Raw genomic sequence first — 21,927 nt, forward strand, 5'->3', positions numbered from 1 at the left:
GATTCCTCATCTAGAAAATGAGAATAAAAAGATTTAACCTAGCAAAATTTTTGTGAGAATCGAACAAAACAATAAAAATGAGAATACCAAGCACATTACCTGGTATGTATTAGGTACCCACCGGATGTTAGCCTCATTGTGTTTTCCTTTAAAAAGCATAAGTTTGCAAAAGATATTTAAGTAATGTAGTTATTGAGTGCTAGTGATGATAGAGGTAAAAATCTTTCTCGGATTTTTCAGGCCCATGTCCTTGAATACTTAATTTTAGCAGCTTTCTTTGCATAGCCTCCTTGTCTCCCCACTGATACAAGTGAGAATCCTACCTGGGTCTTTCATGCCCTCATTATCCGGGTGCTGGGAGTGGGGTAGGGATTCAGTCTCTCCTTGGACTCTCCAAGTCTATTCATTTTTTGCGCTTCCTTGGAGTTTAAACACTGCGCATGTTGGATCCATGCATGGTGTAACTTTGGGCAAGTCATTTTCCCTCTCTGGGCCTCAGTTTCCTCATTTGTTTAAAAAAGGATTGAGATCAAGTCTTCTACAACCCTTGTGAAAATTTGAATATTCATAGAACACAGATTATTGGGTCTTCATCTGACGACATTTATTTCTCAGTATAAACAATGCTCTTTTAGTTATTTTTTAATTATCACAGTTTTCTGTGATGCAAGCAGCCATGATGGAGTAAGCCTGAGCTGTCATCTAATTAATGTGCTTGCACATCTTTATTTCAACATATGGTGTTTGTTTCAGTCTTTAAGCCATCAGATTGATGGAGTTGGACCAGTTTACTTTGTTGCCATGGTAACAGGACAAAAATGATGATGTTCTTCTGGGTTTTACTTTACTCACTGAATGTTTTATTATCGACAAGTAAAGTATATGAAACTTCTCTTACCAATAACAAGTATTTTTATGTTTGAATGTTTTAAATTTTGTGGAAATTATAAGAATCATTGACTTCCAGAATTTAAAAAGCCCTTAGCAATCATATATTCCTATTCCCTCACTTCGCAAATGAAGAAATAGAAGCCCAGGGAGGCGTGGTGATTTAGCCAAGACTTTAATCTAGGTCATTTCTAAGATCATGCCACATTATACATTTTTCCTCAACCATATTTATTTTTTTTTTTAGAAAAACATGTCTCTAGAAGCTTTTTATCAAAGAGCCACTAAACTCTCTTATATGAAAAAATGAGTATTTGCAATTATGAGTTGTCGTTTGTTTCTCTCTCTTTTTAACCATCTCATGTCATTTTTTGTCATAGTAAAGAGACTTTTATGAAAAATAAATCTGCCTTTATGCTTAGGGATTCAACTATGGCCAAACTCCTTTCTGATCTGCCTGACATTTTCCTTTAATCTTCGCAAACAGATTTCAGAACCTGGGCAGAGTTTCCTCTAGATATTGTCACTTACTTTTATAATAATTGTAAAAGTTAGAAGAATCCTAGGAACTGTTGGAGGACATGAAAACCAGTGTTTTGCAGGTTTACTGACAATTTGAGTCATATGGAGATGACAGGATGCGTGACAGATCGAGATGTGGCCACAGAGGAAGTGGTACTGATTTTCAGAGCCTTGCACCTAGCAGACACTCAGTAGAGGCGAGCTGAATTGAATGAAGTGGTTGGTGAAGCCACATCATGAGATTGTTGCCATAAAGGCAACAAGGTCTGAATATCTAAGTCTAGTACTTTAATTGTCGTAATAAATAAATGGCCTTTATAGGCCACTCAAAAGTGCTTTTAAATGGTGATATCCAGTAGAGTTACAGTCCTTTAACTAACCAGCAGCATTACTGAAGAGCTGTTTTGAACCTATTTCTATGTGTAGTGGAAAGTAGTATCTGAAAAAGAGGTGGGTTCCAATGGATGACTCATACCGGAGGATGCAAGGGTTTGAGAAAGTAATATTAGTAACTCTCGATTTTGATTCCATTTAATAAGTGGAAATACATTCACCAGCTGTCTTTGATCAAGAGTTGCTAGATGAGGGGACAGGAGTCTTTGGGGGATCATGGTCAAGTTTCCATTGAGTCCCCAGCCCAATGCTGTATACACAGTGAGCTCTTGGTAAATACTTATTGGTTAATGTGTGTGTGAAATTCAACATACACACCCCTTTTAAAGAAATGTATCTGTGACATAAAGTTGGGAAATATTAATACAGATGAAATCTTCCCCTTTGATTAAAAAGTCTGAATGGCATCTGAGTGACCACTGACATCTTGCTTTATTTTAAAGCCGCATAGGATGATTCTGATAGGTGCCTGAAAGGGAACAACCCTAGCCTTCTTGTTATTGAAAAGAGCTTATTCTTACAGAGGATCCCCAGTTGTGGACTCTTTGGGACTCTGGTAGCACGGGCTCAGAAACTTTACAAGGTGTAGCTGGTCCCGAATATTACCTCTTAAAGAATAGAATCTTTTATTGGCTTATTATCTACCATATCTCCCATCCCCCAGAACTTGGTAATTGACTGTTACTACTTGACTATTATAGCAGGTCTCTTTTACTAATCAGGCTAGCTTTCTGGCGGGATAGAACATGAACTAGTCTAAAAAAAAGAAGCAACCTACTTCTAAGAACAATTTGCAGAGTGAAGAATTATCTTCCCCCCTTCCATCCCCAGAACTTGGTGAGAAATGAATTGTGACTGGAGAGCCCACACTACTTGATGATATAACGGGTCTCTATTTTTTTTCCCCACCACTTTACCTAATCCACTGGCTGAGCCCCCAGCTTTCTGGCGGGATAGAACATGAACTAGTCTAAAAAAAAGAAGCAACCTACTTCTAAGAACAATTTGCAGAGTGAAGAATGCTTCCAGCTGCCACCTACAAATCTCCTCTCACGTCAGAGGATATGAGTGTGATAATTTCAGGGACATCTTTTCTCCCCATAGCAGTTTTCTAGTTCAAATTCTAATGGATGAGAGAGGCCTGAGTGAAGAGCCGGGTTCATGGTTCCCCAGGAAAGGCCCTTTGCGGGAGCAGGTGTGCCCCTGATGGAAGCTACTGCTTAGCACCAAGCATCCTTTCTCAAAAAAACAAAAGAATTCTGGGGTGGGCATAAAAAATAGTTTCCAATGATTAAAATCAATGTAAAAGATGAAAAGAAATATATGTTCTTTGTAGAAAATTTGGAAAATGTCAACAATAGAATCCATCAGTAATCCCATTGCAAAGCAGTCGCTACATTTTAATGTGTTACCTTTCTGGCATTATATACGCACTCACTATAAAAATTTTTCATTATGAGATATTGCAGACATACAAAATGGTGTAAAGAATAATATAAAATTCCACGTAGCTACCAATGTAGTTGAAGAAATATGCTTTTAACTACAAAGCTGAAGGCCTTTGCAAACACCTTACTCCGCTGAGTTTAATGTTTATTGTTGCCTTGCCAGTCTATGAACTTGCTATGTACATGTATCCCTAAAAAACATATTTTCAACCATCTTTTAAAATTTATATAAGCACAATTTTTAAAAGTTGGAATCATAACACTTAATAATTTATTCCTGTATCTTTCATTTACTCTATTGAGATCATGTTACCACATCCTGAAATAGTCTTCAAGAACCTTATTTTTAGTAACTTAAAGTACTTTGTCAAATGGATGCACTTAACTAATTCATTTAACTAATCCTTCATTGGATATTTAGGTAAGTTATAACCTTTCTCTATTGTAAATAACACTGATGGGCATCCTAGAATAACTCTGTGAAATTTTTTATCAGTAGGATAAAATGGATAAAATATATTTCTAGCTAAAAGGGTATGAATATCGTTGAAACTTGTAAACAGGTTTGTACCCCTTCTGGCAGTGAGAGATGAAAATGCAGTTCAGAGCACTTGAGTAGCTTGTACGGGAACTGCGAGTGGGGGATTATTTTCAGGTTTCTCTGGCCCAGCTCTCTTTTAACTATATATCTCATTTCTTGCTAAGTCCATGACTTTGTATTGAACATTTGCTGACACTCCCTCTTTAGGCGGAATCCTTCCCGCTGCCCTGGTGGGGATGGGTCTTGTAGTGGTGGAGCTGGTGGTGGGGCATGCCGGTGGGGCCTCCCCATGGTAGCAGTTTGAACCATGACTGGGGGTGGGATGAGATCCATTTAATACTCACAGTGGTCCTGTGACCATAGATGTTATCATACCTTTTTTGAAGATGAGGAAACTGAGACTCAGAGAGATAAGCAATTCTCTCCAAGTCCCAGCTTGTTGTGGATTCAAGCCCAAGGTGGTTGGATTCCACAGCTTTCACATACTGCATCCAGGACAGGAAGGAAGAGAAAACATTTGGCTCCACGGCTTCTGGTGTAAGACAATGTATAGGACATTCATCTGCTCTTATTGGCAAACTACCTTTGAGGTTTATGTCATACATCCCCAAATTTCCATTACCTGTGCTTTCCAATTACTTACCCTATTACATGGATTCTCAAAGCAAACAAGTTGATACAGATGCGAGAAAAGGCTTTCCTGTCTCGATTAAGCTAAATGACGTTTCGTTGCTAAGATATATGAAACCAGACACGGAATAGCAGCAGGATCGTTTTATCTCTGCTCAACAGAGCCCAGATAATGTAAAAAGATGTCATTTCTGCAGTTTTGTTTCTCTTGGTCTGCTCTGGAGCTTGCTAACTTAGGGATTAGCCTTAGCTGGCCAGCATGAGGCCTTGATGAATTACGTGGGAGATCTTAATAACACTCTTATCGCTGAGGAGACCAGGCCTGCCTCTGAGATTGGGCCTTCATTTAGTGAATGCTTATATTTAACCCGTTGGCATTTTTTCTGTTTTGGATTTATGATCTGCTCTTGCTGCCTATAAAATTGTTTGGGCCTAAGATAGTGGAGACCCTATGCTGAGTTCAAGGTTGTTCTCACGCTGCCATCTCTGATGGCAGATTTGCTCACTGTTGACGGTCACATTTCATCTTGCCTTTGGTCTAATTGATTAGGTAGTAGATTATAATAATCACTGTGATCTTTTTCTCTTTGATCTATCTCTTTAAAAGCACAGTGACAGAAATTCCAAGGAGCTTCAGGACATGCTCTCAGAGTTAATGATGTAACAAAATGTCAGTCACTGTTTTATTACTCCCCTTCAAAGTGACATCAATGGGGCCCATGTTAAATGAGAGTTCTTATTGTCCAAGAATACTTATTTGTTTGAATTTGTCAACAATTACAAACTTTGGGAGTTTGGGGACCGAACACTACTCTGTACTTGAGTTTCTTCACTTGTAAACTGAAATCGTAACCATGCCCCACTTTAGAGCTGTAAGGATTAAAATGAATTAATTCATGCACAGCACTTAGGACTTGGCCCATAGTAAGCACAAAAAATACTAGCTATTGTTGCTGTTGATTTCATAATATCAAATGAACTTTATGGTTAAATTTGAGGGTATTTCTTGTTGGCACCAGTGTTCCATAAATAGAACGGATTGTAAAAGTAAAAAAAAAAAAAAAAGTATATGAAGAAATATATACAAAGAGTTTTATTACAGCACTTTTTAATAATAGCCAAAAGCTGGAAACAGTATAAATATCCAAATCATATAGACTTGTAAGTATATTGTAAAATATAAGTACAAAACACAATTACAGACCACATAAAAAAAATTATGCTCCTAGATGTTTATAGATATATTTGTCCATGCAAAGGAATAGGCATGGAAGAACACTGCATTGTGGATAGTGCTTATGTTGGAGACTGGGATTATGGGAGTGGGTGATTGGGTTCTGGGGCTTCTTAACCTTCGGCATCTTGTGAAACCTGTGAACACCCCTTCCCCCCAGAGGACTGTTTATATGTGTTTAAAGTAAAATATATACAATTATAAAACCCGGTTGTATTGAAATACAGTAATCCAAATATTTTAAAAACAAATTTGTAGTAAGAGTTACATATGTACTTCTTAATCAATGCATTAAGTAACAAGATCTGACAACAAGTCTAGTAATTAATATATCTATGAGATGATAAGATTAAATGATATTTCGAAATACTCACACCAACCACCACACGATGATTAGAAAATATAATGATTTCTATGACGACAAACTCACAGGTCTGCTAATGCTTCTGTGATTTGAGGCCTCAAATTCATACTGGAAGGAAATGCTAAATTTCAGTTCTTAGTGAAATTAAAGATGTATTTTTTTTCCATCTAAGCTCACCAATGTCCAGAATTTATCCACGGGCTCCTTGAGGGTCTGAGAATTCTAGATTAAAAATCCCTGTTTAAGATACTCAATCTCTTATGATAAGATTTGTATTGTATTACTTTAGTAATTCAAATAACGAAAATAAACAAATACAACAAATATAATTGATTTTGACCTGTTGGTATATGAGATTTTCAGTATTTTAAAGGAGAGAATGTAAAACATTATATAAAAGTAAGAGACATGGATAATGATGATGATGTTTTTAGAAAGACCTAGCACTAACCACTAAATCAATTCCCCAAAATCTAAACTCGGCGTTTAGATTTTTCTGAACCCAGCTTAGCTCTTTGAAATCGATGACTCAAATCACCCCAGTGGTTTAGTAGATGATCTTTTCTACTTCTATTAGAAAAATAATTTTAGGGTAGAAAATTGTTTTTATTTTTTAGAGATGAATACTGAAGTATTTAGGGGTAGAATGTCATATCTGTAATTTACTTTTGAATACTTTCATATAAAACATAAAGTGAATAAAGAGAAAAAATTATTTTTAATTACACAAGTAACATTGTACACATTCCCATTATTTAAAAAATCAAACAACAGATATAGAGTTAACAGCCTCTTGACCTCTCACCCCCAACCCCCGTCCTGCTTACCTCCTCAGATATAACCCTGGTTATCAGCTTAGTCTCCTCCCAGATATTTAGATACAGTTAGATATATAGATAGCTATAGATACAAAAATTAGTTTGTGGTGATGCTTTAAGGACATAAATGTTGTCATTTTTTGTTTTACTTTGCAGCTCGTGTTTTAAGTAGTCTTTATTTTTTAGAGTAGTTTTAGGTTCACCCCAAAATTAAGCAGAAGGTACAGAGAGTTTCTTCTGCCCTCACACATGTGCAGCCTCCCCCTACTAATGACATCCCCAACCAGAGTGCTGCATTTGTGACAACTGCTGAACCTACATTGATGCATCATTATCACCTAAAGTCCACAGTTTACATTAGGGTTCACTTGGTGCATTCTATGAATTTTGACAAATGTGTAATGACACGTACCCATTATTATAGTATCATACAGAATAGTTTCACTTTTTAAAAAATTTTCTGTGCTCCACCTATTCGTCCCTTCCTACACCTAACCCCTGGCAACACTGATCTTTTTATTGTCTCCAGAGTTTTGCCTTTTCCAGTATGTCATACAGTAGATAGCCTTTTCAGACTGGCTTCTTTCAATTAATTGTATGCATTAAAGTTCCTCCATGTCATTTTGTGGTTCGAGAACTTACTTTTCTTTTACAACTGAAATAATATTCCCCCATATTACGGTTGTAGTACAGTTTACTTATCCATTCACCTAGTGAAGCTATGTCTCATTGTTTTCACTGTTGCTTGTTAGTGCATAAAACAAATCAGTCATAGTTTATTTTAACATGATTTTCCATGACTCTCCATTGAGGGGGACTTTTTTTGTTTCCAGTATTTCCCAGTTAAAATGACCCTCCTCATACTCCAGAACAAGTAATAATGCCGATGCAAAACAGTACCTGTGGACACTTGCTCTTTTAATGTTAGCGTGAATAGTATTAAATTGCCATTTTTGTAGTTCAAATTCATGTGCTATTTTGTTCTGCTTTCATTCATGGACACCAAAGAAAAGCAAACAAAATCCAAACTGTTACCAAATGCAGATCTGAACAAGCTGTTAAAATTAGTGGAGAGGAAAAGTTTTGTCTCCATCACATATGCTTCACTTAAATAATAGTGCATACAACTTTTAAACTTATATATCCAGAAATATGTTCCTTCTGCGTCATCCATGGTTAAAAAAAAAAAAGAAAATCTGTAGTCATGGATTCAAAGAATAAAGGTGTTATATTGACAAAGTTTGCATCTCAACCGCCTTTAACATTTTGTAGTTTATCATTAATTTTATTTTGACCAAGATTATTTGCAGTAAAAAGTCACTAGAAAGTAATTGTTAACATATGTTTTGTCTTATGATTTGTTTTTCTAAAATGTAGCCTGGGTCTGTCCACCTGCAAATTATGTAAATAATCTTGGTTGGAAAGTTCCATCCAGGCTTCGGTTTCCAGCTAATTGAGTTTTTCCCTAAATGACTTATGTAATTGCATCAGGCCTCATCTTTGATCTGCTTATATATTCCTGGTTTCAATGGCAGAAGTTATTTTTCTTTTTTCTTTCTTTTCTCACTTGTGTCTAATGCTTATTCTCTGTGAAGAAACGTGGTATGTTCACTTTTTCCCTTGATATTTATTGTGCATAAACTTCTTACTTTACTTGATTGATACTTATATTTTTAAGTAACTTCTGAAAAATGTCAAAAAAGGCGGTGTCGAGGAGAATTCTCATGGCTTGTATGTCTTCCTCCACCATGCTATCTAACCTACCCTGCTATGTGTGGACCATTTTATGGAGAGACTTATCCCAGTATAAGCAGGTGGTTTCTATATAAGCAACATTCATGGTCAGTATTGGTGGTAAAGCATTTGAAACTGAATCATGGGCTTTTCTTCAGCAGTCACATTGCCAGCTTTGGGTTAACTCCTTATTTTGTTATGTTTTATTGTGGTTCTTTCATGAGCAGACTAACCTTTTCCTTTTATGATTCTATAAATGAGATTTCTTTTACTCCCCAAACACCTCAAAATACCAATTTCTAAAATTGGAATCTTCTAGGAACACTAAAATCAATAAATCTAAAGTGTTTTCTTTGCCTTTACTTGACAGGGAAAAGTAATGCTTTCTTTTGCTGGCCAAGTCTATATAAATTCCATCCAAGAACACATTTGTTACTGCAGAATTATTGAGTTCATTTGTTTATTCTTTAGTGCATTCACTGAATCATTCATGCACTAATTCAATAACCTGGTGTTTATTGACCTCTACCTTGTATCAGGAACAAAGACCCTGAAGGAAGCAAAACTTAAGACTCATCTGCAGACAGGTGGGAATTGCTCTTGATTTTGTTACAAGTTAACCAAGCTCAGAGGAGGGACATCTTAGCTGCGCCCAGGAATGATTTTCTCATTCATTTCTGTAAGGGAGTAATTCTATATTGATGGTTGGTTTTGAAAGAAAGAGATTTTGCTATAGAATCTACTGCTAACATCTTTCTCCTTTAGAGTAGTATTCTCGAAATTGACTTTTTTTCTTCTATCTGGTCAACCCAAAGGTTTACCTAGGGAAGTGCTTCACTTTATGTAAAAGGTGACCTTAAAAAATTATACTATATGGCAGGTGGACTTTGTATCTGTATTCTCCTTACAGTGAGGGTATAAGGTGTGAGAGCATTGGCTTTCAGAGCAAGATCTCTAGAATTTTTAGACCTGGAAGGGACCTTAGAGATTGTCTCGTTGAACACATTTCATTTTGCAGATGTGGCAATTGAAGCTGACATTAGTCGAGTGTCCTGCCCAAAGTGACTGAGAATGAGTGAGAAAACAAATCTTGAGACTCATGTTCTGGATTGTACCTAAAATTCAAGAGAGGGGAGAAGCTAACAGTTCTGGTTCTGGTGTTTTAAATTCTGGCCTCACCACTTCCTATCTACGTGACAACATATTCAACATCTCTGTGTTATGGTTTACTTGGCTGGAAAATGCAGATGATAATAAGGCAAGTAGGGCTGTGGCGCAATGCCTGGGAAATTAAGCACTTAATTACTGTTGATATTGTAAAATAATGCAGGACCATGGAACAGGGTCTAGGGATGATGTCTATTTTAGTCACTGCTGTCTCCCTGGAGACAAGAAAGTGCCTGGTATGTATTCAGCCCTCGATCAAGATTTGTTGAATGTATTTTTTTTTCCAAACATGAATTTGGTAACTTATTAAAGGATAAATGGTACCAGGGAAGAGGAAATAAAATAACGTTTACGTGTTGCTTAAAACAAAAGGGTTGTGGAGTTCTGTGACTTTTTAGGAGGAATAAGTTTGTTTTTAAATAGGCCACTTCTATAATAATTAATAGATGTATTTAATAAAATGCCTCAGCTGTTGATTTTATTCTGCAAAGCTGGACTCAGATCCAAGCACTCGCAGTCAGTGGGTGACTGGTTGATAACGCCACTTTCAGCTCTGCCTTTAGAGGCAGAACTGCACCGTTATCATCTCTGACAGGACCACCTTTATCAGGCCTCCATCAGTGCTTGGATGATTCCAGGGGCCTCCCACCTGGTCTCCCTGTATCTGTCCTTGACTCTCTGTTGTTCACTCTCAACATAGCAGTTACAGGGTTTCTTTTAAGCCTAAAGCACATGCTGCCTGTCTCCCATCTCCCTCCTCACTTCGTGGAATTGCCTCATCCTCCTAGTGGCCTTCGGGGCCCAGTACGGTCAGGTCATAGCACCTACTACTCTCCCCTTTGGCTGTGCTCTCACCACACTGGCCCTGCTCCTGTTTTTCTGCTTTCACACTCTAGGGCCTTGCTGTTTCTATGTGGAAAGCTCTTTTAGATATTCCTGTGACTGACTTCCTCCTTTTCCTTCTGGTGTCTGCTCAGATGTTCTTAGGCCTTTTTTGTCTCCCTCTATGAAACAGCATTTCCTCCCCTAACCCCCTCCCCACCCTGCTCTTCTTCCTTGACTATATTTTTTGTTCATAGTATTTACTATCTCCTGCCACATTACATATTTTCTATTTATTTGTCTCTGTCCATACTAGAACATACTTTTATTTTGTTTTTCTGCCATATTCCCAATATCTGGGATGGTATCTTGCACAGGGTGTATCCAATTAACATTTGTTGGATAAAGAAATGAGTGGCCACTTAATTGTTCATATGCTTCATGCTGTCTTTCGAAAGTTACTGTAAACACAAACTGGCCTTATCTTGACAGCATTTTAAGAATGTCTGTCTTTCTCTATATACATATTTGCATTCCCTCGTTTTTTTAAAGAAAAGCCATAAAACAAGAGGCAAAATCAAGGCCTACCTGAAGAGACCTTGTGGTGCACAAGGCAAGATAAGTGAAAATAACACCAGGCTTTTACAGGCTAATAAAATAAATCAGCCTGAAGATAAGAGGATGTAAGCAATGTGGAATGTACCCATGATTTCTACAGATGTGGAGTTGCTCATGCCAGTGCTTTCGCCTCTAACTCAGCTGGTGCTGCAGGAATCACTCAAGATAATGGTAGGAATGGAAATTTTCTGTTAAAATGAAAACCGTCCCCCTTTGAAGTCTCGATTTCTCTCCATTTAACTGGTATTTATTGAGCGCAGAGCACTGCTCCTGGTGCCCACCATGTGGTCAGAGAAGGAGAGAGGCATATAAGGAGCTGTCAGTCACACTCATCTCTGGTTGATCCATTTAATGGAAAGGAGTGTATTCCAGGCCATTTAAAAACAGTGGACTGCCAGTCCGCCATTTGTATCTCACCTTGGAATGTGTCTTGGTGATTACATTGAAATGTGAGTGTGTCTTGAATTTATGAGCATTCTCAATACTGTGAAGAAAATAAGAAAGCTACTTTGGAGACACCCAGCTTCGTAGGGACTAGAATGTGCCAGGTTCTCCCATCTGGACCTGAGTGGAATTCTTCCCCCACTTGCCCTCCAGGGTTAGTGGAGGAGCCTCACCTGGGAAAGTGATGCAGAGCACCTGCCTTGCTGCCGCACCCCTTTTACCTTGTGTGTTTAGCTTATCTTACTTGAAGAAGATAAATAAGGTTGTGGTTTTAAATGCCTTTTATTAACAAGTAGCTTCAAGGACAGTGGAAAACTAAATAAGAGGTGCTGAATGGGCCCCCAAATGGACCTGATGATCTCCTCAGCTTAATCATGCTAATAACTTAAAAGAAAGGTGGGCTTTTTAAAATTTGCTAATAACCCAAAGGCAGATAACGATTCATCGATAGCTGACAGAGGAGGCTGCACTTTGAATCAGCTGTCTGTGCTCTCAAACGACACCTCACCAGCCACCTGTCTAAATGTCAAAGCCACAGGAATTGACTAAATTTCATAGAGGAGATCGAAGAGAGAAAAAACATCTTAACTTGGTTTGGTTTTCACAAATTTGAATATTATGTTTAGCCAAATAAACTTTGGCTTAAAAAATTATAAATGATCTTCCTTTATAGTCAATAGTTCACATTGTTTCACCTGCACATGGAAAAGAAAGTATGCTCGTGATTATGTTTCTGAAGTGCCTTTTCCATAGCTGTTGACAACTTTGTGTTTGCCCTGCTCTCTTTGCCATAGCAGAATCATTTTTCTTCTGGTTAATCTGTGATCTGGCACATTGTGTCTCTGCCATATTGCTGCTTTAAGTTTTACTGCATTCCTCCATGATGGTCTCTCTCCCTGATACAGCTAGCAATTGAGGCTGAAATTTAATTTAAATTATTGTCAGATTGCGGAAATAGGCCTGCCGTGTGCATGCTGTCCCTGCGGGGAAGTGGAGGAGTGTCTGAAATGAGAAATGAGCTGGCTGCTGGAGACAGTCATGAAGAATGTGTCTGAAAACAGGGATGGTATGAAGGGAGGGTTATCTCTGTGTGTTATATAATGAAGGGTTTGATTTATGGGCTCCCAGGAAACCTCAGTAAGGAGCAAAACTGCCATTGGGACCTGGAGTTTTTGTTTAGTTTGGGAACTTATGTTTGACTGAAGGTCTCACATTGTTGGTGGAAGAGTGACATTTTAGTGAGTAGACTTTAAATGTTTTTACATTTTATGTGATGTGGTCTTAGAGAAGCAAGCATGCTCCTGAGATAGGAAGAATATCAAGTTTAATTTTCTTCTTCCTAGAAAGGTCTATGTAAAGTGGCAGTGATCACTGAATAGCTTCTCAGCCCAATGTACAAGTGATTTGGAAGAAAGGTCTAGACTCTAAGGTCCCCAAGGACCTTGCATGTATGTTTAAGTTCATTTTTTCATTTATTTCTTCATCATATTCATGTTGATTGAGCATCTCCTACACTTGCATTGTGTTGGTGGTGAGAGGCTAAAATGGTGAACAAACCAGGCAAGGTTCTGGTGACTTCCAGCCCAATGGAGGAGGCAGACATTATTTAATAATCGCAGGAACAAAAATATAATCACAAGTGGAAGTAACAGCTTTGAAAGTGAGAAGCATGCTGCTATGAGGGCATTTAACCAAGAACCTTGACCTAGTCATGAAAGGTTAAGGAAGGCTTCTTTAGGGAAGTGAGATATGAAAGAAGGGAGAATGTTAACTAGGTTAAAAGAGAAAGTAAAAGAGTTGCAGCATGGGCACAGCATGTGCAAGGGTCCTGTGGCAGGATGGAGCATGCTGCTTTGAAGGCAAGTATGGTTGTTAGGTGGTAGAGATGGTGAGACTAGGAACCAGACCATTAAAGCCTCAAAGGACATGCTCAAGATTTAGATTGTTATTCCAAGAACAGTAGGGAGTCACTATTGGTGGTAGGGAGGTAGTTAAGCAAGGGTGTTGGTTTAATTAGGATTCTTAGTCTCCTATAACAAAATACCATAGTCTGGGTGGCTTGAACAACAGACATTTATTTCTTACAGTTTTGGAGGCTGGGAAATCCAAGATCAGTGTGCCAGCAGATTCAGTTCCTGTTGAGAGAGCTCTTCCTGGCTTGCAGACAGCCACTTCTCACCCTCTCACTGTGTCCTCACCTGAGGAAAAGAGAGCTCTGATCTTACGTCCTCTTCTTATAAGGACACTAATCCCATCATGTCCCCACCCCCACCCCGCACCATCTTTAAGACCTCATCTAAACCTAAATATTTCCCACAGGCCCCAAATACCATCACACTGGAAGTTAGGGCTTCAATGTATGAATTTTGGGGGGACATAAACATTCAGTTCATAACGGATGCCTTTTTAAAACACACCAGATGTGATTCATTAGAAAAACAAAACAAAACCCTTCGTATGAGTAGGAGTGAAAGCAGAGATTCTAATAAAGCTGCCCAGTGTATATACCCTAAATGAAGTGGAAAAAGCTAGAGGAGTTTTTGCTGTTTTTGCTTCGTTTGACTCTTGTGTCCTACGATTTTGGAATCCTTTGTCAGCGGCTGTAACAGGCACGCTTTGCTGCAACCACAAACATTTTCCAGTGGAGGAGTGTTAAGAACATTTCATTGACCTAAGAAAAAAAATCTAATGACAGGGCCAAAGGAAAGGCAGGAGGTATAATTTGCTGGTCAGCCTCGGTCAGCTGCCCACGGCAGCCTCGTCCTGTGTGAGTCTTTAAATGAATGTACACTGCCACAGAGATCCCGCGGGTGAGGTGGATACAGTTTAGCCTTGACCTCATAGAGGAGCCACAAATTCAAACAAGTGCAGCACTGTTGACCTCCAGACTGCAAGCGGACTGCTTTCTTTGTGCCATGCAGCTCAGTGAAATTCTCCTGATAAAAGCTTTTTGTTTAGCGGTTGGAGCGGGAGCAGGGACTTAGGGAAGGAGTATTCTCCCAACCTCTTAAAAAGTAGTTTGATGCTGGCTCCGCAAACGTCAAACATGATTCAGCAGATCTAGATTCAAAGTGGGCATGGAGGTGGGAGGATTTGTGATGTAGAGAGGTTCTCGGGTGGTTGTTAGGTCATTTTCGGGGTTCTCATTGAATCCCTGACACTTAAAGGAGGACAGACTGCTCCTGCTCGGGTCCGCTCACCATGCCTTTGCTTCTGTGCTGTTCTTTGTAAATTTCCAAATGGTGGATGGCGAGGAGGTCAGGGACTTACTCTTCTTTTTGCTCCCCCATTTCAAGTTATGGATGAGAATCTGTGTTTTTGACTTTGTATTGGATTGGCCAGAGGAAACCCCCTGTTTTTTAGTATACTCTATCACTGTTGTAGGGATTTGGAGGACACTTGAAGACTATTATAGGTCTAGACCAGTGGAAGTAGAGCTGCTGCTTCTTAGATTGGAGACATTTGGAAGAGAAGAGTAAAAAAAACAAAAACCCTAAAAAATGAGGTTAGAAGGTTTCAGTGATCCTTAGAAGTGAGAAAGGAGGAAAAGTATAGTGAGGCACATTCTCCATTTTGGGGAGAGAGGGAGTGCGGTCTGGCAGGAGCTTTTGGGCTGAGACAGGACTTGGCAGTGGTGGTCTCTACTCCTCGCTCCCTGCGAGGCTCCAAGCAGCCCCTCTCCTGGGGCCCAGCAGGTCTAGGCCACCCCATTCCCCACCCCACTTCATTACAAACACAGGCTCCCTTTAAGAAGCGTGTGATCCATGGCCCCCTTCTACAAATGCATCAAGAGAAGAAAGCCCAGATCTGGAGAACCGTATGGAGCCCCTGCTTTAGCCACTGCTCCACACTCTCATCTGGTCTCAGATTTCCTTTCGCATGTTTTCACCTCTGCAGCCTAGGTTTTAAATTCTGGTTATTTGAGGGTCTTCTGTTAGTTTTGTTGCAACCCTAGATAACAGAATTGGGGTCCAGTCCCCATCAGCTCCTGGTTTTCTGGATCATCTGGGGCCATCCCTTAACAAGATGAGATAGCGCCTAAAACTCCTCCATGTTCCACCCTCCCTCTGAAGTTGATGACCAAGGTGCCAAACAGAGGTTGTCAGAAGAGGATGGTCCCACCAGGGCACTAACCATCAATGACTGAGACTCACTGTGTATGGCTGGTTCTCTTATCTGTAGAACCAGCCTGGGAGGTAGTTATCATCAGATCCATCTTACAGGAAACTGAGGTGGAGGTTTCTTTGCTCCGAACCTCACTGCCACGCACGGGGGTCTTTCCTGGCCATGAACCTCCTCTCCTCTTCCTACAGCAGAGGACTGGAGACACTTTATTTCTGTGGTATTACTGCATTCGTTGTGAACCCAGAGAGTGCTCATAAAGACAGATCTTCTGTTCTTTAGCAGCCTTTCAGCAAGTGAAGTCGGGTATCACCCTTCCTTACAGCTGGCCATTGCCAGCTCTGAACAGGAAGCCACCCTGGTGCATTTTCTTTGCCTCACCCCCCACCATCTGTTAGGCTGATCTTTTTAAAAACCATAAATCAGATCATTTTACACCCCTTAGTCAAACTCTTCAGTGACTTCCATGGGGTCTATAAATTTAGAGTAGAAAAAAATTACATCTTTATTTTCGCTGATCTCTAACTGAAATTTACATTTCCTTTCATTATAAATGAGGGCAACAAATCTCATCAGTACTTGTGTCTTTGTCACCAAAAGAATGCATGGATATTTTCTTTTCACATTATCCTAGTTGCATATATCTCAAAATATCATATATGCTCATGATTATTCAAAATGACAGTAGCTGTTAGACCCACCACCAGACTTTATTTAAAGCACGAACAAAGAAACCGTGTTACCATATGATAAATTAGTTTTTTAAATATGTCAATAACTATATTTTAATGGGTATCCTTAATCAGAAATGTACCAAGGCATGGTAGAGGGATGATGAGAGCAATAGCCCAATTTCATGCAGTAAGGTGATACATTGGCTGAAGAATTTAAAAGCAATCAAAAGTGGACTTCAAGGCTATCTGCTTTTATTATCAGTATATTCAGGCAACTCTAAACTATGTCAATGATAAAATACTCCTCCCTGCCAGAATAAATCATCCCCATTGCCTTTCTGCCCCCTCGCCCCTACCTGTGGTCTTTCATATTCCTAATTTTTTGTGTGCATTTTGTTTTGTTATTTTATAAGAAGAGGTCCATAGGCTTTAGTAGATTGCCCAAGAGGTCCATGGCACAGAAACAATGAAAAATTCTTGACTTAGAATAAAATACAGATCCACTTTCTTTGGCCTACAGGGCCCTATGTGTCTACACTCCTGTCTACCTGCCAATCTCATTTTCTTCACCCTCCCGCTCTTGGTTCCTTCTAGTAAACCAGAACTTCCTAATGCTCCTTAAGCATGCCAGGTTTATTCCTGTCTTTCTTCTTCCTCCAGGTCTGATTCCCATCTTGTCCTGATTTCAGCTTTCAATGCCACCTCCTTGTAGAGGCCTTCCCTAATATCATCTCTGATAACGTTATCTAAAGTATGCCCCACCCTCCCCCAGTGTTTCCTCTTGGTAGTTACTACTGTTCATTAGAAGGTGATCCACAAACACAGACAGGGACTTCCATTGTCCTCTTCCCTGCCGTAGCCCCAGCCCCTAGTACCTTTACAGACACTGGCAGGGGCTCAGTATCAGAGCTAAGTTTTCTTCTCTTTAACTCTCTGTGGCAGCAGGCAGTTATCATATGTATTTAATCGCTAGGCTTAAACCATTAAAAAGTTCCTTCAAAACCTAGGAAAATGTATTCAACTATAAAAATGCATGTGGATACAACAAATGCGTTATGTGAATGACAGTGAAGGAAATATAATTTATAGGTTGGAAAATGGCACCAGATTTCTACTCCCAGGTGTTGCATCAGTTTGGGAAAGCAGCAGAAATCCTGACTCACAGAGCCTTAGACAGTAAGGACGCTTTATGTCACAGAGTAAGTACAGAGGTAGGTTGGTCAGTGGTTGACTGACTCAGTTCCTCAACTCTCATCAAAAACCTAGGTCCTTTCCATCTCCTGAGACTCTCTACACTCTTCAGGCTGGTGCCCCTCATAGTTGCAAGATGACTGACAATAACCACTGGGCGATGTGCTTCCATTTTAATATAATTAGGTACGTTAAGCCACATGCTCTTCCCTGTGCCAATAGCAGTCTCCAAAGGAATGCCATGCAGATTGACTTGAATTACTTAGTGGGCAAGGGGTGAGCAGAGTTTCCATAAGATGGAGAAAGAGGGAATAGTTACAAGGAAGGCAACCCACAGTGTCCACTATAGGTGTAGCTTTTTAAAAATTTTCTTTTCATTTCAGTGTTGAGGAAAGTCAATATAAGAAACGTCCAAACCTGTAGAGAATTTTTATAAAAATTTGAGCCATATTTTTCCAGGATACGCTTGGAAGCAAGATCTCAACTGAGATAAATGCTTCAGAGGATAACAGTTTGCAGTTTATTTTATGCATTTAAGATTAAGGAAGGAATGAAAAGAAGATTACATGAAGGTGGGAAGAAGCAACCCAGGGCTGGGATTACATGGTAGTTGAGATTATCTGCTCTTTTGGGGACAGTAAAATTTATTTCAAAGGTATGTTAACCTAGATACACAGAAACAATGGACAGGGCTGCTTAAGGCAAAGATAAACTTTTTTCTAAAAAGTTGTATGCCTGAGGTTTGGCTACCCATCATGACCTGCCCAGTTTGGAATTTATGATCAGATCATCCTCTAGCAACCTTTTAAATAGACATAAAAGTCAACTATTAACATGGACTTATTTTTGTAAAACCCAGGCAAAATAAAGACATTTCTGTTTTACTTAAACCAACAAACTTAAGCTAGCTTTTATTTACTAAGGATTAATCTTAGATCACATGAACTTGAAAAGCATTTGAGTTTCTGAGAATTTTAGAATACCTAATTCTTACAAACGCTTGCCTTTAAATTAATTTTAACAATATCATCTGGAGGTAGAAAATTATCTTACATTTACAACACATATCAGACAGACACAAAAACCGTTTAGCCATGAGAAAAACTCGCTCGTTTATAAAAGAACAATTGGATCCAAATTTTGCCCTGGAGACATTTATAATTTTTATGTCTCTCACAAGTCAAGTTCCAAATGACCTTCCCCCTTATAAAATAAGGACAGCCATTTTTAATAGTCAAAGAATTGGGTTGAAACCTAAGGACGTCATAGGTTGATCTATTTATTTAAATCCTCTTTTTGAAGCTTCAGTGACCAGTGAAGTATGTTTTCTGTTCATTCTGGCTAATTTTGTAGCCCGCTTTTCCTAATTATGCACGCAAAGATTAATTTAGAAGTATCAAAGGATCCTCATCTCAGCCATCGTAGTTATAAATGGGAAGCTAACAGCTGTAGGTCCTGTGGGCCTAGGAGGCACGATTTCCTGTGTTAATTTTGAGATCTGTAGAGTCTGAACAAACTTCCATGGAAAACCAGACCTTACATGCACATCTCCAGACAAGGCATTTCCGGATACGCCAAATGCTGTGGATATCCCTATAGGATTGCTTCACACCCTAGAGGAGAGGAAATTTTTCCTTAGGCATCCCCACAAAGATTCTTAGTCACCTAAGAATACCAGAGCAAGGGTCAGAGAGAATTTACTGGATGCCGCCAGAACCATTACGCTTTCCAGTGCTCAGGCCCCTCTCTTAAGGTGAACTCATTCCTGGGTGCCCTGCCCTTCTCTCTGGGGCTCCTGCCAGCATGGGCTGCAGTACTGCACTGGATGACTCCTAGTGCCAATCTCCTTCACTCCAGATTCTGGGATCTGAACAACTATCTTTACCCCATTGACTATTCAGGTTAGGGAAGCAAGTGTACTTTATCTTTCAGAGCTAAAGAGAGTTTAGTTTCTCATTAACCCAGCAAAGATTTTGTTCGGACTCTCAGTAAGCAATCCAATTAAAAGCCTGAGATTAAAAGCAGCAATACATTTTTCCCTTTCCCTAAGTTATCTCAACCATTATCCACCTTGAGGGTTTTCTAAAAACAGCTCAAATAAAGCAATAGCCTGCTACTTAAAGCAAGGAGGCCCAGGATTCTGAGAGAAATTCACCCAAGTTCATGCACTGTGAAGTGGTGAGCTGGTGGGGGCACAATGGCCTCTTCTTGTACCTGGCACCAGATCAGGGTCCAAAGTGTGAACCTGGGTGGGCTTCTTCCAAATCCTGCTTCACTATGCCAAGTAAATGTTGACTTAAGAAACATAGATAATTTTTATAAGAGTTTATTTGAGCCAAACTGATGACATATGCCAGGGAGCAAGACCTCAAATGCTCTACAGAGTAAGTTTGCAGTTTCTTTTCTTTTCTTTTTTAATTAATTAATTAATTTTTAATTCTTTAATGTCACCACATATTTGGCCCCTTTTACCCCACCTACCTACCTGCTCCCTGCAGTTTCTTTTATACATTTAAGATGAAGGAGAGAATGTAAGAAAGATTACATGAAGGTGGGAGGAAGCAACCTGGGGCTGGAATTACAGGGTAGTTGAGATTGTGTAGGATTTTGAGGACAGTTAAGGTTTATTTCAAACGTATGTTAACCTAGATGCACAGAAACAATGGGCAGGGCTTGCTTAAGGCAAAGATAAACTTTTAACCAAAAAGTTATAAGTCTGTGGTGTGACTACCCACCTTGACCTACCTGGTTTGAAATTTATGATCAGATCACCCTGTGAGATTGCTTTCTATAGAACTCTCTCTCTTTTTTTTTTTGGTCTACACAGTAATAACCACTTAGAATGAGTTCTGATGGAAATAGTTCTAATCTTTTCAGTTTTTATTTTTTCAAATATCTGGGCCTTTTTTTATTCTAGAAAAAATTTTTTTTAGTTATTGCCTTTGTCTTGGCCTTCTTATCAGCCATGTGATCTGGCAGCTGAAGAAATATGGTCCATTGCTGTAGACTCGGATGCTTGTATAACAGGCTTTGGTCTCCATAATTAGTTTTAAGGGAAGAGTGTGTGACAGGGATTTGAAAGCTCTAATATAATTTTTCAAAGAAATAACATTGCTTAGACCTTACTTAGATTATGAAGAAGCAAGTCAATTGATCTTGAGAGGCAGGGCAAAGCCTCTAACCAAGCTCTGGAAAACCTCTAGATTTTTTTTAATTCCAGGTTTATTATAGCAGAAGTGTCAGCTGCTATGGTGATGGATCCCATGTAATTAAAAAAGTACTCAAGATGGAATAGCATTTGGTTCTCTTTGGGAAAATTCTAAAACAAAAGATATATATGTATATCTAAAACAAAAGATATATATGTATATATTTGTGTGTGTGTGTGTGTGTATATATATATATATATATATTATATATATATATATATATATCAAGAGAGAGAGAGAGAGAGACAGAGACAGAGACAGAGAGAGAGAGAGAGAGAAGTAGATAAATCTGGAAAGAGAGCCACCTGTATTTCTGCAGCAGAGAAGGGAGCTCCCCAGGCATGGAGGTAGAGGATGCGTGTTAGGTTATAGTGTAGTATTGGGGAAGGGGGAAGAGGGAGCCTGTGTGTAAGGAGGATGCATATTCATGAATTACAGTTGTAATTAGACAGTAATAAAAATAGTCATGTCATCAGCAATAAACGGACAAGTGAAATTACAGTATTATATTTGATGATAAGAATCTTTCAGTCCCATGTTGGTATTTGAAGGTTCTAGGGCAAAGGGCTTGAGAAGGAGGTTGAAACTTCTAAAAATGTTGATATTGTCCTTCCAGACATTTATTAGACATAGGTTCTTTTCTTTCTCTTATCCCTCCCCTTATTATTCCACTCTTTGTTTATGTGTATTCCCTGAGTTATGTGTATTTCATGTGGCTTGGTGCATTTTTGATAATCATGTCCCAGGATGGTCTGGTTATGGATTTAGATCAATCTAACCCCCTGATAGACACCTCCAACAGACACCAGGTTAGGCCCCCAGACCCACCATCTTCCTCTTCACTGTTGAGCCCTGTGGTGTTTAGAATAAAACTGAATGAAATGACATGGCTGGCACAAGAAAAGAAGCCCTTTGAAAGCCAAGTAGTGAAATTGAAAAATGACACTTATCTTTTTTGGGGGGTGTAGTTTTCAAAGTTAAATTTTCTTTTATTTTAGCATTAAGGGTAAATATTTGAATGCCTTTACTAATGGCAACTGTCATCTATCACCGGTGCCATATACGCCACAAATTTTGGAAAGCTTTGGTTCAGCATTATAACTTTTTT

General features: G+C 39.1%; 1 protein-coding gene across 3 annotated transcripts in view; it reads left to right on the forward strand.

The window, feature by feature from the left end:
* ARHGEF3 (Rho guanine nucleotide exchange factor 3) overlaps positions 1-21,927 on the forward strand; it is a 279,695-nt gene that overhangs the window by 153,043 nt on the left and 104,725 nt on the right. The window lies entirely within an intron of this gene.

Source organism: Pteropus medius, unplaced genomic scaffold (assembly GCF_902729225.1).
Source record: "Pteropus medius unplaced genomic scaffold, Ma_sr-lr_union100, whole genome shotgun sequence".
NCBI classification, from domain to species: domain Eukaryota; kingdom Metazoa; phylum Chordata; class Mammalia; order Chiroptera; family Pteropodidae; genus Pteropus; species Pteropus medius.